General features: G+C 42.9%; 1 protein-coding gene and 1 long non-coding RNA gene across 2 annotated transcripts in view; both read right to left on the bottom strand.

Moving 5' to 3' along the window:
* The window catches only part of LOC120992102 (oocyte zinc finger protein XlCOF6-like), a 770,548-nt gene that overhangs the window by 440,558 nt on the left and 302,038 nt on the right, over window positions 1-27,952 (bottom strand). The window lies entirely within an intron of this gene.
* LOC120992136 lies at window positions 5-566 on the bottom strand. The gene is made up of 3 exons (XR_005776926.1): window positions 437-566; window positions 139-306; window positions 5-64 (listed from the first exon to the last, which is right to left on the bottom strand). It is a non-coding gene; the product is annotated as an uncharacterized LOC120992136 (long non-coding RNA).

A 27,952-nucleotide genomic window follows, 5' to 3' on the forward strand; every position in this document is an offset into this window, starting at 1 on the left:
CTTCTACATACTCCCACTCCTCCATGGAGAAATAGACAGTGACATCCTGACACCTTATAGGAACCTGACAACACAATGATACAGTCATCACCCAGACCCCTCCAGTGCTGTTACTGTATAATGTCCCAGCAGTGTCACCTCTCCAGTCAGCAGCTCCACCATCTTGTGGATGAGTTCTAGGATCTTCTGTTCATTGATTTCCTCATGTGTCAGGGGGTGAAGTGGAGGCCCTGTGCTTGGGCTCAAGGTTCTTCCCTCAGAGGCCTGACAGCTTTCTCTAGAGGTCTTCTTCACTACTGTATAATCCTGGATAAGGGGAGACACAGTAATAAATATCACTACTGACATTTCCAGAGTCCATCACCTCTACAGCCATGTCCATCTGTTATTACCATAGATAAGAATGATGTAATGTGACATCATCAGAATCTCTCACCTCTCCAGTAAGTTGGAAGAGTATCTCTAGGGTGAGTTTTAATATCCTCTCTGCCATCTTGTCTCTGCCCCTATCCTTGATGGGTCAATCAGGAAAATTCTGTTAAGTGTAAGATAATAACTGAGATGTTTCTATATTGTAGGAACCTAATTGGAAAGAAGAAGAAACCATGTAAATCCCATAAGAAAATATATGAATTAGTTAATAAGGGGAAACATTAGAGGAGATATTACAATGTAGATGTTGTAGCTTCTCTCATCCTCACACCTCCAAATCAGCAGTGATAGGAGGGTTTTCACACCTCCCAGGGACAGCAAACATGGAAGGCAGCAATAAAAAGAAAATTTTACTTCTGTTTTTAATTTTGTTGATGTTGCAGGAAAAGTCAGAAGGTAGTGATCCCTCCATGTCTATTCTACAAGAGCATAGAACATGTCCTATACTTGGCCACAAAATGCAGACTACAGATCCATTGAAGTCAAGGGGTCTGCATAAAAAAATGTGATAAAAATGATTGCAACACGGACATCATCCGTATTCTGCAGATTTTTATTTTGCTGACTACAAAATATACCGGTATATGGTTGTGTGTATGGACCCTAAACGTCATGTCTGGAAAAAACCAGGCACTACTGATCACCTGCCCAATACCATCCATGACAGCACAATGCTGTGGGGGTATTTTTTAGCAGCTGAGACAAGGAGACTGGTCAGGGTTGAGGGAAAGCTGAATGGAGCTGGGATATTCTGAAAGGGCTGGCGTTATCTCAGACATTGGTAGCATATCGATAGTATATGCCATCAATGTCAGATAGCAGTGGACCTACCTCTGAGACCCAAATCTTTCTCTAGAACTTGCCCCCCAAAGTGAATCAAAGGGCATCATGCATGCTCTCCATTCACTTCTATGGGAGTTCCAAAAAATAGTTGAGGGAGCCCTCGGCTATTTTCTTATCTCCCATAGAAGTGAATGGAGGGTGGCCGTGCTTGCGCGGTGGGCTATCATTCACTTTGATGGCCCATTCTGGAGATAGGAGCGAGTCTCAGAGGTGGGACCCCCACCAATCTGACATTGGGGGCATATGCAGCGATATCTCTGAGATGAGACAGTCCTGTGAATGAAAACCTGATCCAGAGCACTCCGGAACTCAGACTGGGCCAAAGGCTCTACTTCCAACAAGACAATGACCCTAATCACACAGACAAGACAACCAAGAGTCCCTATAAGGTGTTATACAGAAGGTCATTTATATTTGGCATACTGTGCGCTGTATTCCACTAGATGCTTCTATTAGTCACTTCACACTCAGGTCAAACTGTGACAGACAATTAGGAATGGAATGTAGATGTCGGAACGAGTGTCGGGAAGATTTTACAATGTACTTACCGGTGGTGATGCACTGATGGTGATGGAGATTGTCACTATTCCCAGGGATTTCATAAGTCACATTCGCTTCAGGAAACTGACATACGTACTGCCACTAGTGATGAGCGGCAGGGGTCTTATTCGAATTTGCGATATTTCATGAACATTTTGTAGAATATTCGTTATATTCTACTTTTTTTTTACTCGAAAAATTCGGCAAGGCAATGATCGCGTAATATGTGGATATTACGCGATCAATACAGGCGTGGGTCAAAAACGAATATATAGCACTATAGAATATAGTGCTATATATTTGTTTTTTAGAATATTCGTCATTTTTTTCCATCTGAAGTTATGATTCCTTCCTGCTTAAGTTACTTAAGCAGGGAGGAATCGTTACTTAAGCAGAGAGGAATCATGACTTCAGATGGAAAAAAATGTCAAATATTAAAAATATATATATATAGAGCAACATAGCTAATATAGTGCTAGATTCGTTTTTCTAAATATTCCTAATATTCTAAAACAAGAATATATAGCAATATAGCGAATATTCAAAAAAAAAGAATATATAGAGCAATTTAGAAAATCTTTTTTTTTTAAATAGTCGTAATTTTTTTCAAATTTGAACTTCAGATGAGAAAAAATTTACAACTATTAGACAAAGAACATTATAGCACTATATTAGCTAAATTGCTCTACATTTGTTTTTTCGAATATTCACTATAGTGCTATATATTCTTGTTTTACAATATTCCGAATATTCTAAAAAACTAATATATAGCACTATATCGAATATATTAATTTTTTTAGAATATTCGTCTTTTATTTTTCAATCTGTACAGTTGTTCCACTTCGGCATACTCCTCCCCGACAAGCGTCCCCGTCACCATGGGAATGCCTGGGGGTTAGAATATACCATCGGATTTGAGTTTTCACAATCTCACTGAGATCGTGAAAACGCAGATCCGATGGTATATTCTGACCCCCAGGCGTTCCCATGGTGACGGGGACGCTTGTCAGGGAGGAGATCGTGAAAACGCAGATCCGATGGTATATTCTAACCCCCAGGCGTTCCCATGGTGACGGGGACGCTTGTCGGGGAGGAGTATGCCAAAATGGAACAACTGTACAGATTGAAAAAAAAAAAAAGACTAATATTAAAAAAAAAAACGAATATATTCGATATAGTGCTATATATTTGTTTTTTTAGAATATTCGGCATTTTTTCCATCTAAAGTCATGATTCCTCCCTGCTTAAGTTGCTTGTAGGCCAATGACTCATTGGCCCACAAACAAGAAGCAGGGAGGAATCATGTGTTCAGAAGGGAAAAAATGACGAATATTCGCTATATTCAGAATTTTCGCAAATTCTCGAAGTTGCGATATTCGAGATAAAAATTCGCTTTTCGAATATTTACGCTCAACACTAACTGCCACACACTTTGGGGGTCCATTTGAGGAGCCATCAGGGTGTGCATGTATTACTTAAGCAGGCTTATGTTAGAAGTTAAGGTATCAGCCTCCTCATGGTCGATACAGTCTAGAATGGTGTTTTGTGGAGATGGTTTCGGGTATGAAGGGTGGCGAGTATATAGGAGAAAGGGGGTCACATATATTACAGTGACGAGCTTAACCCCTTCCTGCATCACAACGTAAATGTACATTGTAATTAGAACTAACTTCCTGCATCCTGACTTACAATTACTTTCCAAGGACAATTTCTGTGCCCAGTCCATCAGCAGCAAATGTCATATAGGAGATGGCAATCGTTCGGGAAGGGGGGGTTGGTTGCCATCTTAGCTGAGTTCTTAAAGGGGTTTTTACCTTCTCAACGTTTATGGCAAATTCCCAGGATATTCCATCAGTGTCAGACAGTTGTGGGACCCACCTCTGGAACACGCTCCCATCTCCAGAACAGAGCATAAACTGTAAAGATAAGCAGCTGTGCATGCGCGGCCACCTTCCAATCACCGCTATGTGAGTTCTGAAAATATTGTCTCACAGAGGCGAATGGAGTGGTGGCCGCACATGCTTAGTGTGCTCTCCATTCAGGCATTCACTACTATGGGACTTCTGAAATGAGCTGACAGCACTCACTTGCCTATTTTCAGAAGTCTTCTAACAGTGAATGGAGAAAAAGCTGTGCATATGCGGTGCGCTCTCCTTGACTTTGAGGCCCAAGTTCTGGAGATGGGAGCAGATTCCAGACGTAGGATCTGTACCTGACACTCCTGGAACATTCTAGTTATATGCCACACATGTAAAAAATTGGAAAATCCCTTTAAGAAAGGCCCGGCCTAACAGACTGCCTAGTTAGGTCTATTGCTGAGTAAGACGGCATTGTGAGGTTCCCCTCTGGAACGGAAAAACTCATTTAGTATGTTCTAATTAAGGAGGTTGGCCCATCTTGGACACCGTTAGAATATTCCCACAACGTCTGATATGTAAAGGTCCCACCTCTGGAACCCGCACCTATTCTTAGAACAGAGCTCGCAAAGTGCAGGAGGACGCACTGTGTGTGTGCAGCCACCCTCCATTCATTTCTATGGGACTGACAAAAATAGCAGCGCACGCTGCTTGGCTATTTTTGGCACTCCCAAGAAATGAAAGGTGCACCCTCCTGCACTTTGTGGGCTCCATTCTAAGGATAGATGCCAGTTGTACAGGTGGGACCCGCACCTATCAGACATTTGGGCTATATCCTAGCGATATGACCTTAACCGCCTCCGGACCGCCTAACGCAGGATCGCGTTCCGGAGGCGGTCGCTTCAGGCACACTCACGCGCCGGCGCGTCATCTCGTGAGACGCGAGATTACGCTCACAGCCGGCCCGGGCATGCGCATCGCGGGCCGGAAAAAGTTAGAGGACAAGTTTGTCATCAGCCTGCCAGCCAATGATCGTCGCTGGCAGGCTGATGATTTTAAAAAACCGAATCAGAAGCCATATAATACCTTATATTTATAAATATAAGGTGTTAAATGGCTTCTGTGTTCCTCTGCTGGTCCTTTTCGTCGGTTGGTCCCAGCAAAGGAGCACACATCACAGTGAATACACACAAACAGTACACTTAGCCCCAGATCACCCCCCATCACCCCAATTAACCCCTTGATCACCCCTGTCAATCACCTAGTGAAAGGGAAAAAAGTGATCAGTGTAAACTGTCACCTTTTTTTTTTCAACAGTATTGACGGTTAGGTTTAGGATAGTTTAGGCCCCTTGGTTAAGTAGTTAGCATCGGTTAGCGCCCAGCCCACCGCACCGCAGTCACTGATTCGCTGATTAGCATATCGCTAATCAGCATTTGTACTTTTATAGTATCTGTAAGTGATCAGAACTGATCACGGTCAGATCTATAATAGTATTAGTGTAACCTTAGTTCGCCCTCCACCCAAAATGCAGTGTTTGCCCGATCAGGCCTGATCGGTCGCCCACACGTGCGTTCACCCATGCCCCCGCCCCAGTGACAAAATTTTTTATTTTTTTTTTATCACTTCACAAGCGCTGCGGTGATAAAAAAAAAATCAGTTTTGATATATTTTATCAATCGCAGCGGCTTCCTGTACTTCGCTAGCCTCCCCTTTGTAAGACAGGCTTGCTTTTTTTCTTGGGTAGTCTCAGGGAATACCCCCTAAATTTAGTTGACCAAATGGCAAATAAGGGGTATTCTTCTGAAGAGGCCTACAGGATTCTGACCCAGTCGGATGAGGAATGGGAACCCTCATCTGACGAATCCAGCGGGTCAGAATATGAACCTGTAGAAAGCAGTGGCAGTCTGACCCAAAGTTCGGACGAGGAGGTTGAGGTCCCTGATACCACCAGGCGTACCCGGCCCCGTGTTGCTAGACCACAGGTTGCGCAGGATCCGCTTCAAGGGCAGCAGAGTGGGGCTGGCGCTGTCGGATTACGTGGTGAGGCATACACCAGCAGCGCAGCCCATCCTGGACGTAGTACCAGCACTGCCGTACAACATGGTGAAGTGGCGAGCACCAGAAGGGCAGTTGAAGCTGGTACGGTGGCACATGCATTAGTTCCCCCGTCGCAGCCACCGCACATACAGGCCCCTAGAGTCCCTGAGGTGCTGGCAAACCCTGATTGGCAGCCCCCAACTTCAGCCGCACCTGTAGTTCCCCCTTTCACCGCCCAGTCTGGAGTTCGGGTTGAGACAGCTCAGATCGGTTCGGCACTGGGATTTTTTGAGCTGTTCTTGACTGCGGAGCTCTTGGACTTAGTCGTGGCAGAAACAAATCGGTATGCCACTTAATTTATAGCCGCCAACCCGGGAAGCTTTTATGCCCAGTCTTTCCGGTGGAAACCCGTCCAAGTTTCCGAATTAAAAAATTTTCTGGGCCTTCTCCTCAACATGAAGAAGATGGAGAACCGCACTCTACTAATTATGTTCTGGTGCCGGTCAAGGGCTGCAAGCAGCCAGTATACATGAAGTAAAATTGAGGCACACAATTTTTAGTATTTGCAATTTCAAAAGGGGAATTTATTCGTTCACGCATCCAGAGCCCCACAAGCCCATACACCCGTCTGAACAGATAAAACCACAGATGAAGGTCCTGCGCGACTGAAATGTCCGGTTTACAAAAACTGTTCATATTATGAAATATATTGGGCAAATGGATGATACTACCACATGATGCAAACGAATAAATTCCCCTTTTGAAATTGCAAATACTAAAAATTGTGTGCCTCAATTTTACTTCACACATTCTCCTCAACATGGGCCTAACAAAAAAGCATGAATTGCGGTCATATTGGTCCACGAACCCAATTCATCACATGCCCATGTTCTCTGCTGCCATGTCCAGGACACGATTTGAGGCCATCCTGCGTTTCCTGCACTTTAGCGACAACAGCACCTCTCGTCCCAGAGGCCACCCAGCTTTTGACCGGCTCCACAAAATTCGGTCCCTCATAGACCACCTTAACACCAAATTTGAAGATTTGTATACCCCTGAGCAAAACATCTGCATAGACGAGTCCCTTATACATTTTACCGGGCGCCTTGGCTTCAAACAATACATCCCAAGCAAGCGCACCCGGTATGGGGTCAAATTGTATAAGCTCTGTGAAAGGGCCACAGGCTATACGCACAAATTTCGTGTCTATGAGGGTAAAGATCAGACCCTGGAGCCGGTTGGTTCCCCTGACTACCTGGGGAAGACAGTCTGGGACTTGGTGTCACCCTTATTTGGCAAGGGGTACCATCTTTATGTGGACAATTTTTACACAAGTGTGCCCCTCTTCAGGCATTTGTTCCTAGAACAGATTGGCTGCTGTGGCGCCGCACGACCTAGTCGCCGGGGCTTCCCCCAACGGCTCGTTACCACCCGTCTTGCAAGGGGGGAGAGGGTTGCCTTGTGTAACGAAGAACTGCTCGCGGTGAAATGGAGAGACAAGCGTGACGTTTACATGCTCTCCTCCATTCACGCAGACACGACAATACAAATAGAACGGGCAACCAGTGTCATTGAAAAGCCCCTCTCAATCCACGACTATAAATTTGCTCATGGGAAGGGTGGACTTCAATGACCAGATGTTGGCTCCTTATTTAGTTTCCTGACGCACCAGACGCTGGTATAAGAAGGTGTCTGTATATTTGATTCAATTGGCTGTATATAATAGTTTTGTTCTCTACAGTAAGGCTGGGAGAACACGATCCTTCGTCAAATTTCAGGAAGAGATCGAGAACCTCCTGTATCCAGGAGGTTCCGTGGACCCCATCCACCAGTGTAGTGAGCCATCTACACTAGCGACATTTCCCCAGTGTCGTTGCTGGTACCTCAACCCAAGCGCCACCCCGAAAAAGATGTCGTGTCTGTAGGAGGAGTGGAATAAGGCGTGACACCCGCTATTTCTGTCCTGACTGCCCTGACCACCCTGCCCTATGCTTAGGGGAGTGTTTCTGGAAGTACCACACACAGGTACACTTAGCATAGGGACAGGCACACAGGGCTGTTAGGGCCCTTTCACTCACAGCTGCTGCACACCTCTCCTTTCACCTGGGACAAAGTGCATAATGTACTTCGCCACATCTCTGGGCGATTTGCGCTTTGCACATTGTCCCACAGGGAAGGAGAGGTTTGTCCTATAAAGGTAAAAAACAAAAAAAAAAAAAAAATCACCGGTAAGCAAAAAAGTTAATGGTATGTTCAAAAAGTTAAATAAAGTTTAGAAAAGTTAATGTTCCGTTCAAATGTTATATAAAGTTAATGTTAATAAATTTATTGCGTTGCGGCCTTGTTTTTTCATATTTTTTTTTACCTTCTAGGTGGACCAACCGATGAACCAGCTGCAGCACTGATGTGCATTCTGACAGAAGCATTGCGCTGCTGTCAGATTACACAAAAGTCGGTGTATGCGGCGCTGCAAGACGAGATTTCTCCTCTGCAGTAAAAAAGATACGTTTGCCGAGGCATATGAGCTGAGGGGCGGTGTTCATATGCTTTGGCAAACACTTTGTATATATAAAAAAAAAGAAAATCCCGGCAATGATTTATTCATCCACATCGATTGATGTGAATGGAGAAATCGGGTTTGCCAGGGCATACGAGCTAAGTGGGTATGGATGTTGGGCGGAGCTCCTATGTCCTGGCAGACGCCTTTCCCCTCCTTTTTTTTTTGGCAGAGATTTTTTCATCCACATTGATCGATGCGAATGAAGAAATCTGTGCCGTTCATTTTTTCTTTAAGCACAGAGGCTGAACGGAAAAAAAAAAATCTCATTACCCGTATGCTCAATATAAGGAGAATAGCAGAAACTCCTAATGCTGGCCATACATGTAATGATTGTGGAGACCCTCAAATGCCAGGGCAGTACAAACACCCCACAAATGACCCCATTTTGGAAATAAGACACCCCAAGCTATTTGCTGAGGGGCATATTGAGTCCATGAAAGATTGAAATTTTTGTCCCAAGTTAGCGGAAAGGGAGACTTTGTGAGAAAAAACAAACAAAAAAAAATCAATTTCCGCTAACTTGTGCCAAAAAAGAAAATCTTCTATGAACTCTCCATGCCCCTCATGGAATACCTTGGGGTGTCTTCTTTCCAAAATGGGGTCACATGTGGGGTATTTATACTGCCCTGGCATTTTAGGGGCCCTAAAGCGTGAGAAGAAGTCTGGAGTCCAAATGTCTAAAAATGCCCTCCTAAAAGGAATTTGGGCCCCTTTGCGCACCTAGGCTGCAAAAAAATCAGCATTTTCCGCTAACTTGTGACAAAAAATAAAAAGTTCTATGAACTCACTATGCCCATCAGCGAATACTTTAGGGTGTCTACTTTCCGAAATGGGGTCATTTGTGGGGTTTTTCTACTGTCTGGGCATTGTAGAACCTCAGGAAAAATGACAGGTGCTCAGAAAGTCAGAGCTGCTTCAAAATGCGGAAATTCACATTTTTGTACCATAGTTTGTAAACGCTATAACTTTTACCCAAACCAATAAATATACACTTATTGCATTTTTTTTAAATCAAAGACATGTAGAACAATAAATTTAGAGAAAAATTTATATAGAAATGTAGTTTTATTTGAAAAATTTTACAACCGAAAGTGAAAAATGACATTTTTTTTGCAAAAATTGCTGTAAATTTCGATTAATATAAAAAAATGGTAAAATGTCAGCAGCAATGAAATACCACCAAATGAAAGCTCTATTAGTGAGATGAAAAGGAGGTAAAATTAATTTGGGTGTTAAGTTGTATGACCGAGCAATAAACCATGAAAGTAGGGTAGGTCAGAATTGTAAAAAGTGGTCTGGTCATTAAGGGGGTTTAAGCTAGGGGGGCTGAGGTGGTTAATGTCCAAGATTGGACAACCCCTTTAAGTTTACTTATCCTTTTGAAAGGTCATCGGTAGCGGTCCAACACCTGGGATCCCCGCTAGTCAGCTGTTTAATAGGGCACCGTCACTCACAGTGGTGCTGCGGCCTACTCCAGCTTTTCCTAGGCCATGTCCGCTCTAAGTCAAATTCATTGGTCACATTGCAAATCTCAATCCCATAAAGCAAAAGCGTGTAATAAAAATTGACATGTCTACCTGGTATCAACGTCATACTACTAGACCATTATCATGATATTTAACCCTTCCTATCACAGCCAATTCCCATTTTTCCCTCCTGCCTTCCAAGAGCCATAATGTTTTTGTTTTCCATCAACGTAGCCATACAGAGGCTTGTTTTTCACAAAATGAGTGGCGGCATTCACGGTTCAATGTAATGTATGGTGAAAAAGAGAACAAATTATATGTGGACTGGAAAAGCACAATACTGACCTCCGGGCGATCCCCTCCATCACCTTGTACCCCAATCCTTACATGACTGTGAGCAGACACTTACCTCCTCCTGCAGAGCAGCCCTGTGGTTGTTCTGTGCTTACAGGACCTGTGATGATGTCACAGCCATGTGTGGGAGGAGTCAGGAATCACATGACCAAGTACTTATCTGTAGATGCTGAAGCTTAGTGGGTGAAAGGACCTTTGGTGATGTCATGACCATGTGACCATGTGTGGGCGGAGTCAGGCTCCAGGCTGTGCTGTCTGAGAAGATTCAGATTCCTCTTGACAATAAGAAGCACGTCCTCGTGAGGTGATAGAGATGTGTGCGCCGCCTGAGGCTGTGTTCATACAGCAGATTACTAGCAGAAAACAGGTGGATTGTGGTGGCAGATCTGTAAGTCGCTGCAGGTTTTACAGGAGTTTTTAGTTTCTTTGCTTCCGCATTGACTTCTATGAAATTCACAATCAAATCTGTTTCCAAGAAGTAACTTTAAGAATTTTTAAATCAGCGACGGAAAACACCTCGACCATTTTACACTGTGTGCATTTGGTTCAGATGGTGTCAAGCATGTGCGGTGGCAACCAGGTGACGAGCACAAAGACAAGTATGCCTTGCCTACAGTCAAGCAGGGTGGTGGGAGTGTCAAGGTTTGGGGCTGCATGAGTGCTGCCGGCTGTGGGGAGCTACAGTTCATTGAGGGAACCATGAATGCCAGCCAACATGTCCTATGACATCATGATCTCCTCCCTTCAGAAACTGGGCCGCAGGGCAGTATTCCAACATGAGAACGACCCCAAACACCTCCAAGACGACCACGGCCTTGCTAAAGAAACTGAGGGTAAAGGTGCTGGACTGGCCAAGCATGTCTCCTGACCTAAAACCCTATTGAGCATCTGTGGGCGTCCTCAAACAGAAGGTGGAGGAGCACAAGCTCTCCAACATCCACCAGCTCCATGATGTCCTCATGGAGGAGTGGAAGAGGATTCCAGTGGCAACCTGTGAAGCTCTAGTGAACTCCATGCCCAAGAGAGTTAAGGCAGTGCTGGAAAGTAATGGTGGCCACACAAAATATTGACACTTTGGGCACAATTTGGCCATTTTCACTTAGGGGTGTACTCACTTTTGATGCCAGCGATTTAGACATTAATGGTTGTGTGTAATTTTGAGGGCACACCAAATTTACACTGTTATACAAGCTGCACACTGACTACTTTACATTGTATCAAAGTGTCAGATCTTCTGTAACAGCAGCTGCTGTCCGCTGATGTTCCCCTGATTACTTAGACAACGCCCTTAGAGGAGGTAGGACATGTGGCACAGTGGGTGGGTGCCTCTATATATACAGTATCTCGCAAAAGTGAATACACCCCTCACATTTTTCATGGGACAACACTGAAGATGTGACACTTTGATACAATGTAAAGTAGTCAGTGTACAGCTGACTCAACACACAGCCATTAATGTCTTAACTGCTGACAACAAATTTGTGTGGCCACCGTTATTTTCAAGCACTGCCTTCACTCTCTTGGGCATAGAGTTTACTAGACCTTCACAGGCTACTACTGGAATCCTCTTCCACTCCTCCAAAATGACAACACTAAGCTGGTGGATGTTAAAGATCTTCCACTTCTCCACCTTACTTTTGAGGATTCCCCTCAGATGCTCAATAGGGTTTAGGTCTGTAGACATGCTTGGCCAATCCAGCACCTTTACCCTCAGTTTCTTTAGCAAGGCAGTGGTTGACTTGGAGGTGTTTGGGGTCGTTATCATGTTGAAATACTGCACTACAGCTCAGTTTCCGATTGGAGGGGATCATGCTCTGCTTCAGTAAGTCACAGTACATGTGGCCATTCATGGTTCTCTCAATGAACTGTAGCTCCCCACAGCCAGCAGCACTCATGCAGCCCCAAACCATGACACTCTCACCACCATGCTTGACTGTGTAGGCAAGTCACACTTGTCTTTGTACTCCTCAACTGGTTGCAGTCACACACGCTTGACACCATCTGAACCAAATAAGTTTATCTTGGTCTCATCAGACCACAGGACATGGTTCCAGTAATCCATGTCCTTAGTCTACTTGTCTTCAGCAAACTGTTTGCAGGGTTTCTTGTGCATCATCTTTAGAAGAGACTTCCTTCTGGGACGACAATCATGCAGACCAGTTTGATGCAGTGTGCGGCGTTTGGTCTGAGCACTGACCGGTTGACCCCCCACCCCTTTAACCTCTGCAGCAATGCTGGCAGCACTCATACGTCTAGTTTGAAAAGACATTCTCTGGATATGATGTTGAGAACGTGCACTCAACTTCTTTGGTTGACCATGGCGAAGCCACTTCTGAGTGGATCCTGCCTTGTTAAACCGCTGTATGGTCTTGGCCACCGTGCTCCAGCTCAGTTTCAGGGTGTTGGCAATCTTCTTATAGCCTCGGCCATCTTTATGTAGAGAAACAATTCTTTTTTTCAGATCCTCAGAGAGTTCTTTGCTATGAGGTGCCAGGTTGAACCTCCAGTGACCACTATGAGAGAGTGTGAGAGCGATTATACAAAATTTAACACACTGGCTCCCCATTCACACCTGAGACCTTGTAACACTTACGAGTCACATGACACCGGGGAGGGAAAATGGCTAATTGGGCACAATTTGGCCATTTTCACTAAGGGGTGTACTCACTTTTGTTGCCAGCGGTTTAGACATTAATGGCTGTGTGTTGAGTTATTCTGAGGGCACACCAAATTTACATTGTTATGCAAGCTGTGCACTGACTACTGTACATGGTATCAAAGTGTCATATATTCAATGTTGTCCTATGAAAAGATATAATAAAATATTTATAGAAATGTGAGGGGTGTACTTACTTTTGTGTATGTATATATACAGGTGAAACTCGAAAAATTAGAATATCGTGCAAAAGTTCATTTATTTCAGTAATGCAAATTAAAAGGAATTGCAGTAATGCTGCTTAAAATTAGAATTTAGTAAAAAAGGTTCAATAGTCTAGGCTCAAAGTGTCACACTCTAGTCAGCTAATTAATCCATACCCCCTGAGCACAGGGTACCTCAAAATTGAGACTTTGGGGTTTCAGAAGCAGTAAGCCATAATCATCTAAATTATAACAAATAAAGGCATGAAATATCTCGCTTTGCATGTAATGAGTCTCATATTAGTTTCACCTTTTAAGTTGCATTAGTGAAATAAATGAACTTTGCACACTATTCTAATTTTTCGAGTTTTACCTGTGTATATACACTGCTCAAAAAAATAAAGGGAACACTTAAACAACACAATGTAACTCCAAGTCAATCACACTTCTGTGAAATCAAACTGTCCACTTAGGAAGCAACACTGAGTGACAATCAATTTCACATGCTGTTGTGCAAATGGGATAGACAACAGGTGGAAATTATAGGCAATTAGCAAGACACCCCCAATAAAGGAGTGGTTCTGCAGGTGGTGAACACAGACCACTTCTCAGTTCCTATGCTTCCTGGCTGATGTTTTGGTCACTTTTGAATGCTGGCGGTGCTTTCACTCTAGTGGTAGCATGAGACGGAGTCTACAACCCACACAAGTAGCTCAGGTAGTGCAGCTTATCCAGGATGGCACATCAATGCGAGCTGTGGCAAGAAGGTTTGCTGTGTCTGTCAGCGTAGTGTCCAGAGCATGGAGGCGCTACCAGGAGACAGGCCAGTACATCAGGAGACGTGGAGGAGGCCGTAGGAGGGCAACAACCCAGCAGCAGGACCGCTACCTCTGCCTTTGTGCAAGGAGGAACAGGAGGAGCACTGCCAGAGCCCTGCAAAAGGACCTCCAGCAGGCCACAAATGTGCATGTGTCTGCTCAAACGGTCAGAAACAGACTCCATGAGGGTGATATGAGGGCCCAACGTCCACAGGTGGGGGTTGTGCTTACAGCCCAACACCGTGCAGGACGTTTGGCATTTGCCAGAGAACACCAAGATTGGCAAATTCGCCACTGGCGCCCTGTGTTCTTCACAGATGAAAGCAGGTTCACACTGAGCACATGTGACAGACGTGACAGAGTCTGGAGACGCCGTGGAGAATGTTCTGCTGCCTGCAACATCCTCCAGCATGACCGGTTTGGCATTGGGTCAGTAATGGTGTGGGGTGGCATTTCTTTGGAGGGCCGCACAGCCCTCCATGTGCTCTCCAGAGGTAGCCTGACTGCCATTAGGTACCGAGATGAGATCCTCAAACCCCTTGTGAGACCATATGCTGGTGCGGTTGGCCCTGGGTTCCTCCTAATGCAAGACAATGCTAGACCTCATGTGGCTGGAGTGTGTCAGCAGTTCCTGCAAGACGAAGGCATTGATGCTATGGACTGGCCCGCCCGTTCCCCAGACCTGAATCCAATTGAGCACATCTGGGACATCATGTCTCGCTCTATCCACCAACGTCACGTTGCACCACAGACTGTCCAGGAGTTGGCAGATGCTTTAGTCCAGGTCTGGGAGGAGATCCCTCAGGAGACCCTCTGCCACCTCATCAGGAGCATGCACAGGCATTGTAGGAAGGTCATACAGGCACGTGGAGGCCACACACACTACTGAGCCTCATTTTGACTTGTTTTAAGGACATTACATCAAAGTTGGATCAGCCTGTAGTGTGTTTTTCCACTTTAATTTTGAGTGTGACTCCAAATCCAGACCTCCATGGGTTGAAAAATTTGATTTCCATTTTTTAATTTTTGTGTGATTTTGTTGTCAGCACATTCAACTATGTAAAGAACAAAGTATTTCAGAAGAATATTTAATTATTCAGATCTAGGATGTGTTATTTTTGTGTTCCCTTTATTATTTTGAGCAGTGTATATACACAAAGACAAGTCCCATTATTATGACTACTTCCTACTTTCGCTGTCGGCAGTTAGGGGTGAGTGAAGTTTAAATAAAAATAAAAAGTACATATCATCTATTTAAACATGGAGAGGCTGTCGCATCCATCTTGAGGTGAGTATGTGGTTTTTTTTGTTTTGTTTTTACCACCATTTCAGGAAAAATTCATTAGTTACCACGGAGTGCGAGGAAGTTCACCTTCGTGACTAATTAAACTTTTCCTGAAATTCAGATCAAACTCCACTTTGGATACTTCGATTCTCTCAACACTATCAGCAATGTGTGGCTCATGAAGGAAGTCCCGCATGCTGAGCTGGCTTCATGGGAAATATATGGTGCGCAATAAGCTGTCTGCACACATATCCCTTGTTGCTGTCATGAGTAAAAGGGGTGATTTAGCAGAGTTGCAAAAATGGATAACTATAGACTTTGGTGGTATTTCTGAACCTGCGCTGTGTTAACTGTTTTCGTACTGCTGTGGTGAAAGTGTATGGCGAGTGGACAAATGACAGCATTGTGAATAACAGCGGAGCACCATGTGCCATCAATGTGAGAGGTGAACGTCGGCTATAAAGATACGCGAGGGTGGACCAACATGCTACAATGGAGCAGCTCTCCACCAAAATGAACCAGGGGCCACCAGACGTGTGTCTAAAATAACAGTTCAGTGAACACTACTGCGTATGGGGCTCCGAAGCAGACAGCAGGTCACTGCACCATTGCTGACGAAGTCGCTTCGGCAAAAGGCTTCAATTTTCGCAGCAGTATCAGAATGGGACTTCCTCTATTTGGTAAAGGATTGTCTTCTTCGATGAGTCACATTTTTTGCTTCAGAGAACGGATGGACATTAGCATGTCCTGCAAGTGTATAGGAAGTGGATAGCTTCGGTATAATTACACCTGCGCATGGAGTGCAGCCTTCTCTTTAAACAGCTGATTGGCATGGGTTGCTGGGAGTTGGGCCCCCACCGATCTGATATTGATGACCTATCCTGAGTATAGTTCATCAATAATGAATAAAGCGGACAACCCCTTTAAAAGAAATGCGTCACTGAAAGTTTTTTCTGCCAGATAACGACACATATTCTTTTTTACTGTTTGAATTTTCTGATTGCAAATGTTTTTATTTTACTTCCTGAACATGATTATGGGGGCTGCGATCTTGCCTGAGCTGTTCTTAACAGCATTTAGAGGACCATTTTAAAAATTGCTTGACGGCAGCCACATGGGCCATAGACACAATGGACTGAAGGGGACCTCATTGACTTCTATGGGAGAGTTTTCTAGGCATGTTCCGTTAGGCTACTTTCATACTAGCGCTAGGGATCCGGCAGGCTGTTCAGGCCGGAAGCTTGATCGTCCCCGTCCTGCTCTATTAACTATAATGGGTACTGGCAGAGGTCTGGCCACAACCCGACATCCTAAACACGCTCAATGTAACATACATTATACACCCCATACACATTTTGCGAGGAGTGCTCTCTAAACTGTAACTTTACCTAGGGCAGCTTGGTCGATCGAATCTTCAACTTACTCTTGTCACTAATTATGGACAGGGACTTTATCCTGAACAGACCCCCACCCCCTGCCACTTCTCAACAGCTTTCTACCCTTTTTGTGGTATATAAATGAACCAAATGACCATTCAAATACCCTTTCTCTCATTCCCACACCACCCACACTTGATTTGATTATGTTTTTGGAAATGCCCTTGCGTTTGTCCATTCCACTACTCTAGGTCCTATATCCTGGTCAGATCACACCCCAGTACTCATTGAGCAATTTGCAACGATTTCCCCTTCCAGATTGTGCCACTGGCATCGAAATGAATTTTTGTGTTCTTTACTTAGGACCTCTTTTCATGTTTACTTCATTTTCTTTCTTTTTTTTTGCAACATAATGATGGTTTGGTCTCAATCATGGCTACTTTTTGGGAAGCTCACAAGGCTGTAATAGGCTGCCTTACATCTGGTGGCATTAGAGGCAGAGCTTGTTGAGAGCTCATTTGCATCCTTTTCTTCCCATAATTCCAGAGGAGCATGAATGGCCAATAAGTCTCCTCACGCTGATTAAGGCGCTCTCTCCCCAAGGACAGATAGTACCCCCCAAATCCTGACAGGCCTCTCACCGAGTTAAGCCAGTACTCTCTGCTCTGCACTGATGAGGGGCAATCGACCCGAAACAGCTGTCTGCAGATGAGGTGCTCACTTATTTAATATCCAAGTCATGTCTGAAGACTTATTTAAAGAGCTGAACAATGACTTACTGGATAGCTGCCTTACATCTGGTGGTATCAGAGGTGGAGCTTGTTAGGACCTCATTTGCATCCCTTTTTATTTTTTATTAGGACCTCTCTTCATGTTTACTTCATTTTGATGATTTGTTGGTTAAACATTTCCTACATTCTAGACAAGAACTGTTTTTTATGTAGGTAAAGGGATGGCACTCTAATCATATGTTATGCATGGAGAAGGATATTTATTATAAGATGGCTAGGTGAGCCAAATCATCTATGTACAATATTAAAAGTGATAGAAATAAAATAGTAGCAGATCCTAGGATATACAAAAATACATGTTAGTGTAAAAAATAAAATAATAGATGTACACAAAAATATAATCAAAAATGTTAAAAGTATAAAAAGCCTTAAAGATAAGAGTCTTATAGACCTACTGGAGATAGGTGTAAATGTCCAGTCCAAAAATGTGGTATCCAGGAAATAAATATGGTACTCAGGAATTAGATAAGAGATAAGTACCTTCTTTAGAAAGTAAGGTAACATCCAGTTTTAGTTAGATTATCCTCTTATTCATAATCCAGTAATGGTAAGTTATAGTAGGTAATGATGCTATAATAGCAAGTACGTTACCCTCCTGGTGACCAATGGCAGGTTGGTAAGCGGCTCCTGGCGGGAGGATAGCGTCCCCAGTGTGCTCCGAAACGCGTATGGGGTATTGAGTTAGCCATACTCAAACTAGCTAGTGTCACCATAAAGGATCCTAAAGTTCTAAAGCTCCGGAGCAAACTTCTCCTCCAAAATCGGCAGCAATTTCCCGCCAACAGCCTCCACGTGGAACGCCGACTAGAATCGAGCGGGAGAGCGAACGAGCGGAAGTGACATCAACGGAAGTGACGAAAAGCCGCAAAACCATCAGGCAGAGCGAACATCCCCGCGGGCGGGAATACCACACGAGGACGCTATCCTCCCGCCAGGAGCCGCTTACCAACCTGCCATTGGTCACCAGGAGGGTAACGTACTTGCTATTATAGCATCATTACCTACTATAACTTACCATTACTGGATTATGAATAAGAGGATAATCTAACTAAAACTGGACGTTACCTTACTTTCTAAAGAAGGCACTTATCTCTTATCTAATTCCTGGATACCATATTTATTTCCTGGATACCACATTTTTGGACTGGACATTTACACCTACCTCCAGTAGGTCTATAAGACTCTTATCTTTAAGGCTTTTTATACTTTTAACATTTTTGATTATATTTTTGTGTACATCTATTATTTTATTTTTTACACTAACATATATTTTTGTATATCCTAGGATCTGCTACTATTTTATTTCTATCACTTTTAATATTGTACATCGATGATTTGGCTCACCTAGCCATCTTGTAATAAATATCCTTCTCCATGCATAACATATGATTAGAGTGCCATCCCTTTACCTACATATCTCTTTCCTCTACTACAAGCGTTGGGTACGCTTGGTCTGGATTGAGCACCTTACTCCATTTTTTAAGACCTAGTGAGCCGCCCTACATATACTCTGAGAACATTTTTTTCCAATGTGAATTTGATGATGGGAAATTAGATTAGACGTTTGGGTAAACATTTTCCACATACAGTCAATACATAAATTCTGATGCCGAACACGAACTGAATTATAGTTAAAACATTCCCCACTTGGCATGAAAATTCTCCTTCTGCGAGTTCTTTGGTGTCTAAGAACCTTTAATCTATTGCCATAAAATTTCCCACATTCTTAGCATGAAAATGGCTTCTCTCGTGTGCGAGTTAATTAATTAATATTCAACAATTTCTGATTTAAAAGTTAAATATTTTCCACATCATAATGGTGTGAATTTCCAGATGTTCAACAAGATTTGCTTTTCTTAATCAACATTTCCCACATTCTTAACATTTTCCCCTGTGTGAGTTTGTTGATGTTTAACAAGTTGTGGTTTCAAAGTAAAACATTTCCCACATTCTGAACATGAAAATGGCTTATCTCCTGTGTGAATTCGTCGATGTGCAACAAGGGTTTTCTTCTGTACAAAACATTTCCCACATTCTGAACATGAAAATTGCTTTTCTTCTGTGTGACTTTTTCGATGTACAACAAGTGTTGTTTTGTGTGAAAAACATTTTCCACATTCTGGACATGAAAATGGCGTCTCCCCTGTGTGAATTCGTTGATGTTTAATAAGTTGTGATTTCCAAGTAAAACATTTCCCACATTCTGAACATGAAAATGGTGTCTCTCCTGTGTGAGTTCGTTGATGTTCAACACAATGTGACTTCCAAGTAAAACATTTCCCACATTCGGAACATGAAAATGGCTTCACTCCTGTGTGAATTCTCTGATGTTTAGCAAGATGTGCTTTTCTTATGAAGGTTTTCCCACATTCTTGGCATGAAAATGGCCTCTGCCCTGTGTGTATTGTCTGATGCTCGACAAGATGCGATTTCCTCATGAAGCTTTTCCCACATTCTTGGCATGAAAATGGTGTCTCCCCTGTGTGAGTTCGTTGATGTGCAATAAGTTGTGATTTCCAAGTAAAACATTTCCCACATTCAGGACAGGAGAATGGTGTATCTCCTGTGTGAGTTCGTTGATGGTCAACAAGTTTTGATCTCCAAGTAAAACATTTTCCACATTCTGAACATGAAAATGGCTTCACTCCTGTGTGAATTCTCTGATGTTTATCAAGATGTGCTTTTCTTATGAAGCATTTCCCACATTCTTGGCATGAAAATGGCCTCTGCCCCTTGTGTATTGTCTGATGTTCAGCAAGATGTGATTTTCTCATGAAGCATTTCCCACATTCTTGGCATGAAAATGGTGTCTCCCCTGTGTGAGTTCGTTGATGTTCAACAAGTTGTGATTTCCAAGTAAAACATTTCCCACATTCTAAACATGAAATGGTCTTCTTCCCTGTGTATGTTCTTTGATGTTTAACATCCCTTCTGTGACTTTTATTCTGCTTTACAGTCTGTGATGAATCAGAAGATAGAAGATGTTTAAATGGATCAGATGAGCAACCTTGGCTGTGAAGAGCTGAGGGTATATCCGAGATAGTGGCATGCTCTTCATATGTGTCTTGCGTGAGACCATGACCATTTGTTTTAAAAGCTGAAGAGATCAGATGTCCCTCTGAGCTTAAGGTACAGTCACCTGCCAAGAATAAAACTGTATTATTTTTAAATACTATAACCTTAAAAATGGTATAGATTATTATTATTGCTCCATTCCTTCCACAGTGCTGTACATATAAAATGGGATGTACACACACATAAAACAACACAAGTACAATAAGCATGAACAAGATAAGTTACAAACTGGTAGAGGAAGAGAGAGGACCCTGTACCAGTACCCTGGGATGTTTTATACAATTTTTATATTAATTATTTCATACACATTGCAAGTTATATATGTAGCAAAATGGTGGCAGAATCTGCCTACCCTTTAATATGTAGAAGGAACCTGCAGTTAGATTTTATCATGTTCAAATTTTTGTTCTTGGCAAAATAAACTGACTTCAGAGGTGTCTCCCCTCTCCGCGCTGGCCAAGCCAGTTGGGCATATGTATGGGAGGTTTAGGAGGGATACAAATAGCTGTTTGCTAAATAAACTTTTAAAGGGGTTCTGTGTCTTTTTATTACTGATGATCTATCCTTTGGATAGATCATCAGCATCTGATCAGTGGAGGTCTGACACCCAGGACCCTGCAGATTAGCTGCTTGAGAAGACAGCAGCTCAGCCCCATTCACTTTAATGGGGCCGAGCCGCGCCCAGGCCACTGATAGTAGTCGTGATGTCACTGGCCTGCGGGAAACAACAAGAAGGCCACAGCGCTACCGCCAGCACCCACTGCCTTTTCAAACAGCCGATCAGATGCTTATAATCTATCCAAAGGATAGACCATCATTAATAAAAAAAGCTACAGAACCCCTTTAAGTATATAGCCAGCTTAGAGAGAATGACTCATCAGAAAATGACACTGTTTAAAATGCATTTTTATGTTCAACATATTTTTTTTAGAGTTCTTTTTCTAATTGTTCTATGTTATTATCTAAATTAATCCCTTAATAACTGGGTTATTTTAAATTTTTTATTTCAGTTTTTTACTCCCAGCCTTCCCAAAGCCATAACTTTTTTATTTTTCCCATTCACTGCGCTTGCAAGCCAGCACCATATTTAAAGACCCAACTGCTTATGTATACAGCGGTGGCATACAGGTTAACCCTTTCTACCCCAGGCCAGTTTTCACCTTCCTGCCCAGGCCATTTTTTGCAAATCTCATAAAGTAACACATGATACTTTGAGTCAATATATTACACCTTTATTTATGATAAAATCCCAAACTTACCAAAAATTTTGAAAAATTCGATACCTCATAAAATATTTATTACTTAACATTACCCGTATGTCTACTATATGTTGGCATCATTTTGTAAATGTCATTTTATTTTTTTAGGACGTTAGAAGGCTTAGAATTTTAGAAGCAATTCTTAAAACTTTTTAAGAAAATTTCCAAAACCCACTTTTTAAAGGACCAGGTCAGATCTGAAGTCACTTTGTGGGGCTTACATAGTAAAAAAAAAAAAACATAAATGACCCCATTGTAGAAACTACACCCCTCAAGCTACTCAAAACTAATTTTTACTAACTTTGTTAACCCTTTAGTTGTTCCACAAGCATTAAAGGAAAATGGAGATGAAATTTCAAAATGTAACTTTTTTGGCAGATTTTCCATTTTAATCCATTTTTTTCTTTAACACATCGAGGGTTAACAGCCAAACAAAACTCAATATTTATTACCCCGATTCTCCGGTTTACAGAAACACCCCACATGTGAGAAGGGTGCACTGCAGGGCGCAGAAGAAAAGGAACGCCATATGGTTTTTGGAAGGCAGATTTTGCTGGACTGGTTTTTAGATGCCATGTCCCATTTTAAGCCCCCCTGATGCACCCTTAAAGTAGAAACTGCCGAAAAGTTACCCCATTTTGGAAACTAGGGGATAAGGTGCCAGTTTTATTGGTACTATTTTGTTGTACATATGATTTTTAATTGCTCTATATTATGTTTTTTGTGTGAGGCAAGGTAACCAAAAAATAGCTGTTTTGGCACAGTTTAAATTTTTTACAACATTCATCTGACAGGGTAGATCATGTGCTATTTTTATAGAGCAGGTTGTTATGGATGCAATGATATCAAATATGTCTACTTTCTTTCTTTGTTTCAGTTTTACATAATAAAGCATTTTTTTAAAAAAATTTATGTTTTTGTGTCTCCATTTTCTGAAAGCCATATTTTTTTTATTTTTCTGCCGATCAGCTTGTGCAGGGGCTCGTTTTTTGCAGGAAGAGTTGACGTTTTTATTGGTACCATTTTTGTGTACATATGATTTTTTGATCATTCATTATTACACTTTATGGGGCAAGGTGACCAAAAAATTGGTAATTTTTGCACAGTTTTTATTTATTTATTTATTTATCTTTCCAGCGTTCACCTGAGGGGTTAGGACATGTGATACTTTTTCCACAAATAGAAATGAATAAGCGGCACTCACCATTCAATGCGAATATTTCTTTTATGCTGGGTACAGAGAGGGAAATACAAAACAGTGCAATCACAAGAGCATGGCGATGGCCGTTTCGCGTATCACCGCTTCATCTGGCCAATACTGACACCCCTTGACGCAAATGACATCATCTTTTATGCGCCACACACGCTAACTTGGGCGTGTGATACTGGCGTGGGCTGTCGCACATCATTGCAAGTGCAGGCTACGTCAGTAACTAGGAGGTATACATCAATGTTACAAATAAAGTGTTAGTGAAACAATAAAAGCAGTAAAAAACGCTTGGCACGTATAAATAAATTAGAAGATAGTTATAATGAGCAAGCCATAGATTTAAAAAAACGCCTAAGATTGAGGGGTTACCTCCTTAAATTACTAAATACAGCCATGGAAAAAGCGACTGCTGCAGGCCAAAAACCCACTCATGTCCTGAATCCTTACAAAAAAACAAAATTTGTGGGACATCCCGCCCCTTTGTATTCTCATTTAGGTATAGCCCAATGGCTGACATAATCAAAAAGCTCGTCAGAGACCACATAAAAGATGATGTCATTTGCGTCAAGGGGTGTCAGTATTGGCCAGATGAAGCGGTGATACGCAAAATGTCCGTCGCCATGCTCTTGTGATTGCACTGTTTTGTATTTCCCTCTCTGTACCCAGCATAAAAGAAATATTCGCATCGAATGGTGAGTGCCGCTTATTCATTTCTATTTGTGGAATTACGTTTGCACTTGACAAGCTGTGCACCACCAAATTACGACAGACCGCGACACCAGTTCTCCTTATATGATTAGTGGTGAAGCGATAGTTTGCTGTAGTGCCGCTTAACTCTGAACTCTACACTATGATAAGATTATCAAAATTAGGGTTATTCACTTTAGAAAAAAGACGACTGAGGGGAGATCTAATTAATATGTATAAATATATCAGGGGTCAGTATAGAGATCTATCCCATCATCTATTTATCCCCAGGACTGTGACTGTGATGAGGGGACATCCTCTGCGTCTGGAGGAAAGAAGGTTTGTACACAAACATAGAAAAGGATTCTTTACGGTAAGAGCAGTGAGACTATGGAACTCTCTGCCTGAGGAGGTGGTGATGGTGAGTACAATAAAGGAATTCAAGAGGGGCCTGGACGTATTTCTGGAGCGTAATAATATTACAGGCTATAGCTACTAGAGAGGGGTTGTTGATCCAGGGAGTTATTCTGATTGCCTGATTGGAGTCGGGAAGGAATTTTTTATTCCCCTAAAGTGGGGAAAATTGGCTTCTGCCTCACAGGTTTTTTTTTTGCCTTCCTCTGGATCAACTTGCAGGATAACAGGCGGAACTGGATGGAAAAATGTCTTTTTTCGGCCTTATGTACTATGTTACTATTACATGTGATACTTTTATAGAGCAGAATGTTACAGACGTGGCAATACCTAATATATATACTCTTTCTTATTTATTTAACTTTTACACAAAAATAGCATTTATGAAACCAAAAAAAATTATGTTTTAGCGTATCCACAGTCTGAGAGCTATAGCTTTTTTCTTTTTTGACCAATTGTCTTAGGTAGGGTCTCCTTTTTTGCAGGATGAGGAGACGGTTTTATTGGTACTATTTTGGGGGGCATATGCCTTTTTGATCGCTTGGTGTTAGGCCTCTTTCACACGAGCGTGGCGTGTGAGGGCCCGATAAGATGCGGGTGCGTTGCGGTAAAATGCGCGATTTTTCAGCGCGAGTGCAAAGCGTTTTAATGCGTTTTGCACGCGCGTGAGAAAAATCGCCATGTTTGGTACCAAGACCTAAACCCGGACTTCATCACTGAAGTTCAGGCTTGGGTTAGGTGTTGTGTAGATTTTATTATTTTCCCTTATAACATGGTTATAAGGGAAAATAATAGCATTCTTAATACAGAATGCAAAGTAAATTAGGGATGGAGGGGTTAAAAAAAATAAATAAAGTTAACTTACCTGCTCCATAGCTGCCGGTCTCTGTTCTATCTTCAGGACCTGGCAAAAGACCTGTGGTGACATCCCTGTGCTCATCACATGGTCCAATCACATGGTTCATCGTCTGTCACCGCCAGATCTCTGAGAAGTTCTGATACAAAGTTCTTCAGTACCTCCTGCATGATGTTCTTTTGTTTTGCTTTCGCTTTGACATCTCTTCTCCCTCTCCCAGCTGTCATCTATTAGCAGTGATTGCCTCCCTATATATCTCCTCCCATACTGCTTCACTTTGCGGTTTATACTACTTCCTGGATTGGTTTCACTGCTTGAAGTTGCTACTGCTGGTTCCTCAAGATAAGTCTATTTCTGTATTTGTGTCTTCCTGTTGGCTTGATTCTAGGTGACCCTGACTCCCTCCGTATTGAGTGCAGGGAGCCGGTGGTCGTGTCCCCTCACTATTATAGGGTTTGCAGGTGTCACTCAGTCTAAGGTACGTGGACATGCAACTTTCTATCATTGAGATCTTTGCATGGGCTGAGCAGTGAGGGAGAGCTCTAGGGCATTAATAGGGCTTACCCTTTTGTTCCTTAGTTTGGGATCAAGTCAGTCGGATCTTTATTTGTTACTTATTGTTTCCTGCTACACCATCCGTGACATTATAAACCGCCAAAACCGTCTTAAGCATGGATCTGGTTTTAGCCTTGACGGACCACATGCGGGGTCTTTCACTGGAGGTCGCAGAGCTCCGTAAAACTGTATCTCAGTTTCAGGTGACCGGTTCTGCTTGCGTTCATCCCCCCTCCGATCAGTGGATGAATTTTTTGTAGCCCTGGGTCAGATATATGATGATCCGGATCGTGTTGCTCTGGCTGAATCTAAACTGCGTCTTTTATGCCAGGGTAAAGTCAATTTTGCCATGGTCTTTCAGAGGGATTGAAGGATGCATTTGCCTTTCATGAGAGACCTACCTCCTTGGAGTCTGCCATGTCTCGGGCTGTTCGTATTGACAGGCGTCTTAGAGAGAGAGGAGAGATCACTCCTTCCTGTCATACTCACTCCAAGGACAGTGGGGTGGTCTCATTCAGTGTGCAGGGGTCTCAGTCTCTGTCAATCCCCTTTGAGCAGGAGCCCATGCAGCTGGGTTTGCTTGCCTCTAACAACAGAGGATTCAGCTCTCAGAGGAGGGTTTGTTTCTGTTATGGAGGTATAAATCATTTGGCAAATGTTTGTCCCTCTAGGAGATTCAGGGAGTTTCTAGAGAATAATAAAGAAACAAAAAGAAAAAAGTCCTCTAAAAACGTTCCATCTGTTACTATTGGCAAGGTTGATGCGGAAATTGAAGGTTTTCCGTTTGCTTGTAGTTCCCGTTTTGTCCTACCTGCCAGGGTGGCGCTAGAGAGCAAGAACATTGTGAGATTTTTGTAGATAGTGGAGCAGCTGTCAATCTCATTGATAATCAATTGCTATAACACATGGTTTCCAGGTATGCACTTTGGAAAAGGACATACCTGTTTTTGCTAATGATTCAGCTCCACTTTCTCAAAAATCATTAAAGGGCATAGTTCACAATATCCGTTTGACTGTGGCTGATGCTCATGTTGAGGATGTGTCATGTTTCGTCCTAGGCGGGTTACCTACTCCTCTAGTGTTGGGGCTACCCTGGCTCACTAAACATAACCCCACCATTGATTGGCAAGCGAGGCAAATAAATGGTTGGAGTGAGTTTTGCAGAGAGAATTGCCTCTCGACGTCTCTTTCAGAGGTTTCTACTAAAACTGTACCATCTTTTCTTTCTGAATTTTTGGATGTGTTTTCTGAGAGTGGTGTCCAGGAGCTGCCCCCTCACCGGGAGTACGATTGCCCTATTAATCTCATCCCAGGTGCCAAGCTGCCTAAATCTCGTTTATACAATCTCTCCCAACCTGAAAGGGTCGCTATGCGTTCTTATATCTCTGAGAGCCTGAGAAAGGGACACATCCGACCCTCGAAGTCACCTGTTGCCGCTGGTTTCTTTTTTATTAAGAAAAAAGATGGTTCTTTAAGACCATGTCTGGATTTCAGGGAGCTGAACAGTATCCCAATTCGTGACCCTTATCCGCTTCCTCTGATCCCGGACCTGTTTAACCAGATTGTTGGGGCTAAAGTTTTTTCCAAGTTGAATTTAAGAGGGGCATACAACCTGGTCAGGGTCAGAGAAGGGGACGAATGAAAGACGGCCTTCAATACCCCTGAGGGCCATTTTGAGAATTTGGTTATGCCTTTTGGTTTGATGAATGCTCCAGCCGTCGTCCAATATTTTGTGAACAGCATTTTTTATCATTTAATGGGGAAATTTGTACTAGTGTATCTAGATGACATTTAGATTTTTTCTCCTGATTTCAAAACTCATAGGGACCATCTACGTCAGGTCTTGCTCATTCTGCGGGAGAATAAATTGTACACTAAACTGGAGAAATGTGTGTTTGCGGTTCCAGAAATTCAATTTCTGGGTTTTCTTCTCTCCGCTTCTGATTTTCATATGGACCCCGAGAAGGTCCGCGCTGTGCTTGATTGGGAGCTTCCTGAGAATCAGAAGGCGCTGATGCGGTTTTTAGGTTTTGCCAATTATTACAGGAAGTTCATTTTGAATTATTACACTCTGTTGTTAAGCCACTGACTGATATGACTAGAAAGGGGGTAGATTTTTACTCCTGGTCGGTAGAGGCGCGTAAGGCCTTTTCTAGTATCAAAGAGAGTTTTGCTTCCGCTCCCATCTTGGTACAACCTGATATCTCTCTGGCCTTCATTGTTGAGGTGGACGCTTCTGAGGTGGGTGTGGGTGCGGTCTTGTCTCAGGGTCCCTCTCCTGCCAAATGGCGACCGTGTGCCTTTTCCTCGAAGAAACTCTCCTCCGCAGAGAGAAATTACGATGTGGGAGATAGGGAGTTGTTGGCCATCAAGTTAGCTTTTGAGGAATGGCGCCATTGGCTAGAGGGAGCCAGACACCCTATTATCGTGTTTACCGACCATAAGAATCTGGCCTACTTGGAGTCAGCCAAGCGTCTGAACCCGAGACAGGCCAGATGGTCTTTGTTCTTTTCAAGGTTTAATTTTGTTGTCACGTTCCGCCCTGGGGTTAAGAATGTGAAGGCGGATGCCCTGTCACGTTGTTTTCCGGGAGGGGACAACTTTGAAGACCCGGGTCCCATTTTGGCTGAAGGGGTGGTTGTGTCTGCTCTTTATCCTGAATTGGAGGCAGAGGTT

Source organism: Bufo bufo, chromosome 2 (assembly GCF_905171765.1).
Source record: "Bufo bufo chromosome 2, aBufBuf1.1, whole genome shotgun sequence".
Classification (NCBI taxonomy): Eukaryota; Metazoa; Chordata; class Amphibia; order Anura; family Bufonidae; genus Bufo; species Bufo bufo.